This window comes from Capsella rubella, unplaced genomic scaffold (assembly GCF_000375325.1).
Source record: "Capsella rubella cultivar Monte Gargano unplaced genomic scaffold, Caprub1_0 scaffold_1, whole genome shotgun sequence".
NCBI lineage: Eukaryota > Viridiplantae > Streptophyta > Magnoliopsida > Brassicales > Brassicaceae > Capsella > Capsella rubella.
The window spans coordinates 10,354,172-10,359,130 of NW_006238923.1; the positions used below are offsets into that span (position 1 = coordinate 10,354,172).

The 4,959-nt window shown below is 27.8% G+C and overlaps 1 long non-coding RNA gene across 1 annotated transcript; it reads right to left on the bottom strand.

Moving 5' to 3' along the window:
* Positions 1-3,368: 3,368 nt before the first annotated feature.
* Positions 3,369-4,338, bottom strand: LOC17897716. Its single transcript, XR_002835565.1, has 2 exons — positions 4,152-4,338; positions 3,369-3,777 (listed from the first exon to the last, which is right to left on the bottom strand). It is a non-coding gene; the product is annotated as an uncharacterized LOC17897716 (long non-coding RNA).
* Between the last annotated feature and the right edge of the window lie 621 nt (positions 4,339-4,959).

The following is a 4,959-nucleotide window of genomic DNA, read 5'->3' on the forward strand; positions in this document are numbered from 1 at the left end:
GCTTAAGAGTAAGTACTATGGTTCATGGATCAAACAATTTCAGGGTACTAAGCATAGGCACATTTTATAGTAAAAAAATCAGGTAAGAAACTTATTTTAAATAAAAGATTATTTGTTGGTAAGTGTTGCTTATACTAAAGTAACAAAAACATTGAAGTGACTAATTTGAGGTTTGGATAATACCAGAGAAGTCTTGATATGAGTTCTCCTTGAACCATTAACAGAGATTTGTAATATGAGTAGTCTTAATTACTGTTCGTCGTTCATATATTATCCATCCTCATCAGTTTTTTTTTGGGAATTTTGTAGATAACATTGAAAGAAGCATCATGGGACAAATGTTTTTAGTTGTTTTTCTTCTATAAATTGTATTTGGTTGTAAAATTTTTATATACTAATGTATGATGATGTCTATGTTTTCATCCCACTAAACAAACATTCAAGATTGAAACAAGAGAGTTACCTTTGTTGAAGAACGCTAATTGCTATCGGTATTCTCACTTAACTTTTTGTTTGGAAAAACAAAAGTATTGTTATGGTTTATGTAAATGAAAGCATTGTGACCAAAAGATAATGAACATATTTAATCTATACTATAAACGTGAATCAAAAGATTCAGCAAATTTGTTTTTACTCAATTGTCTACTTTTTCTTCAGAGAGTGTAGTAATCCTGTTTTGCTATTCCTAATCGCGCGTAGCTCTACGAATTGAAATCTGGATCTAAACTAGAGCAAAAAAGCAACAATTTAGAGTAGGAGGCACAAGCTGGATTTCCATAAACAAGAATAATTAGCAGAGGCATTTTAAATGCATATAATCTTAACGCGGTTGGATTGGGACACAAAGAGCAAATATAGATTCCAAACATATCAATAGCATCTACACTTATATCGATGATATAGTTCTATGTTTTAAAACATTGACCTATTTTCTATGTTTGATTAAAATATACAATCTCAAATAGGTAAATTATTATTAAAATAGTTATGAGATGGAAAAACTTGAGATATTAGAACGCATAGGACTGGGTTTATGTCCCGGAATAGAGAAACCACATTTCTTTTACCATTTGTTTTAACAATTCTCTTTAACAAAACCAAATCGTATCTTTATTTTTGTTTAAAATGATTCAAAAACGAATCAAATACTAAACTGGTATGGATTTACATTATAAATGTTAATAACATTCCTAAGAGTTACGTTTACGTAATATTTTTTAATATTTAATAATAAATTTTATTTTTGAAATCAATTCCGCACGTACGTGCGGGTCCGAATCTAGTTTTGTTTTAAAAAGACTGATTTTATAGATCAAAAAACTAAAACTATATTTTCACTTTATGATTTTCTCATATGGTAGTTATCTAATAATTTATATTTTATATTTTTATCAAAAAGTAATAATAAATTAATTTATTAATAAATAATTAATTTTACCTTAATTTGTGTAAAAAAGCCAAAAGGTCCAAAACCAACTTTTTAATTAGAGAGGGAGTACCGTATTTTCATGTATCTTTGTATACATTATGTGATATTTTCATATATATAAGAAAATGTGATATTTATTAAAAAGTACAGTAAAACCTTTATAAATTAATAATGTTGGGACTACACTATTTTATTAATTTATAGTGATATTAATTTATCTATAAATTAATATTTATTATTTTATAGTGTAAATTAATAATTATTAATTAATAGTAGAAGTTTTAACTCTTAAAGTTTTTTGAAATTATGAAATGGACGATTTACAAAAATAAGATTCGTTTTAAAATTATATAATTTTTTGTAGTTTAGAATTGAATTCTATATTTAGAAAAATAATTTAACAATAAATTAAAAATATATACAGTTATATACAAAAAATCAAATATATGATTAAAACCTTAATTGTTATCTTTTAACATCTTATAAAACAAAACAAAAAATGAATATGATGCATATTTATAAACAGAAAACATAAAAAAAAAATTGGGACCAGCAAAAATTATAATTTATAGTGTTTATTAATTTATAGAGTATTAATTTATAGATGTTTTACTGATTCCATTACAATTTATAGTATTTGATTTTTTCAGATTCGTAACTGATTCCATTACAATTTATAGAGTATTCCATTACAATTTATAAAAATATATACAGTTATATACAGTTAAGAATCTGAAAAAATTACTACTATAAAAACAAAAAAAAATGGACAACGAAAGATGTGGCTCTCAAAACTAGTTAATTATCAATCATTCGGATGGAATACAAATATGAAATATGCAGTTTAGCATCGTCCAGTAAATAGCCAAGCCAAGATTATTTCTAACCGTAAGTTAATATAAAACAAACAAATCGTTATACATTTTTGGGCCAACGTCAGAACTATTAATCAAATCATCGCTTCAACTAATGAGCTCGTTTTTTTTTTTTTTAATGACCAAAACCAAAGGACCTCCTTTTCAGCTTTTCATCTCTCCATCTCAGACCAAAATTTAATACACTTTGATTGGTACTTATGTAGTCAGGAAACCCGCCATAAACAGGGGCGTATCTAGAAAATTTGTTCAATGGAGGCAAAAATATAGTAAAAAAACTATCAGATACTAAATTATAAAAGACATAAAATTGTCATGTAAAAACTTTAAAACATCTTACAAAACCACTCAGACGCTCATTTAACAATTGAAACCTTTTTACCACATTTTCATTTGTGACATATTCAAATAATTAAAAAAAAAAACATGTTATAAATTAAAAATTTAGAAATTTTTTAATTTATAGACTTATATTTTAAAATTTATTAATTTTAAAATTTTAAATTATGTAACAAACTTCCATAAAAGCTTAACCATAGAATAAACATATAAACAATTATCACTGCAAAAACTAATATAGTCATGTATAACATAAAAACCTATATAATGTTTTCCAGGAAACATAGTTATAAGCTTGAACTGATTAAATAAAATTAATTGACTAAAAAATAATGCTTATATAATAGAAACGATTATAAAAAAAGCAGGAAAATAAACTCACAAATTGATAGTTGTTGATTTGTTGTCACACAAAAAAACCAAAAGACTAAAGAAGAAGAAAATAACAAAAAATTAGGTCCAGATTAGTAAGTATTTAATTTATATATTAATATATATTTTTTTGGTATATGGATTAATTGGCTTTACAAGAAAAAGGAAGAAAAGTAGTTTTTTTGGTGGGGACAGATTTTGTTTTCTAATAATATTTAATAATTTTTTAATATTTTTTTTTTTTTTTTTGCTGGTGGCAGCTGCCCCCACCACCTTGGCTGTGGGTCCGCCCCTGGCCATAAATCAAATGAGACTTTGATTTTTTTTTTTTTTTTTTTTTTGTCATTGACCTAGATCATGACCATTTTATTTATATTTTAAATTTAAATTCAACATACAGTACATTCATAAATAATTAACATGGTACACACGCAAATCAGCTTCGAAAAGAGATTGCAACCAAACTGGAAATACATAATTCGATATTAAAAGCATAAAAAAAGTAACTGGATAGATAGGTACGTAGCTTAACAGCTACATCGGCCGCTTAATTCATTCAACTTCTTTTGACACCTTATGGAGGTTAATGACCAGATCCCAAAAGCTTTGGGGACTGAGGAGGCGAACAATAATCAACTTTCGAGCAAAGAGGTTCTCGATGGGGCGGAAGAGTCGGGGTGCGCGGCTTAATAAACGGAAACTTTGTAAATGGAAACCGAGTGGGCTCGACCGTCACTGGACGATCAACATGGTTTGTCTCCTCTACACCATCAGCACCGATAAAACAGTTTACACATACATATTACTTATTAGACTGTCAAATTTTATTGATTGTTAATTCTAATGAGAATGTAATATATTCAGTCCGGATAAACCAAATCAGAATGTGGTACAACCAAAATTGTTTTGTTTTGGCTAAATTTATAAAATGTAAATTTATTGACTTCTTGAAAAAGTAAAAATAGTTTGATTTAATGTATAATATCGCATTTTATATTAGATTCAGTTTATATAAAAGAAACCCAAAAGACCTAAATAAACCGAACTTTAGTTAAGCTTGACAAGCTTAACTAAAACGAAAAAAGCAAAATAGTAATAACTTACGAATATTTAAAGACAAACAAAAAATTACTCACTGAGCTTGCGGATTCCCATTTGTGCGCCATGGACTTCATGTGGAAACACAAGAAGGGGAAGGAGAAGGAGAAGCATGCAAAAATGTTTATAGGATCTCATCTTAATGTTGTTCCCTCTTAGTTTACTTATCAATATGACCCAAGTTCATGCATTTATATAGACTAGAGACATGCAAGTTTGAGAGAGGTACCAATAATGGTGGTCTAAGGGATAAGGTACTTGAAGCTATCGAAGATTTAGTTGTCTCAAGGGTGTCTTTTTTTTCTTTTTTTTTAATAACAAAAAGAAAATTAGTAGTTTTGGTTGTCTTCGGAGAAAGATTTAGCCACCATGCATGTTCTTTTTTTTGTTTGGCATCAATTATGCATATTTTGGTTTTATTGGGTTGCATTGCATTACTCTACTATTTACCAGTATTCTGTGGATGTAATAATTCTTTTGTTTTGTTACCGCTTTCATTTGCCGTTATTTTAATCGAAAATATCAGTAAATGCATAGAACATCGCAATAATAATACAAATACATGGTTTTGTGCATCACCAAAAAATAATAATCCAGCAATGTTGTTTAGGTATCTAATGGAATTATGGAAGACTTTAAAGTTCGAACACTCAAGAGATTAATTAACTCTTCATGCGGTTCCCTTCTCTTGGACGTAGTGTGAATTGTTATAATCAAATCTTTGCCGAACGGAATGTTATCTCAGCTCGTCGCCAAAGGAAGCATTTTGGAAACTTAAAGCAACTTCGGATTAGATGAGTCTTCTTTATTGTGTTTCACCTGTTTTGTTGTCTGGTTTTTATTCTT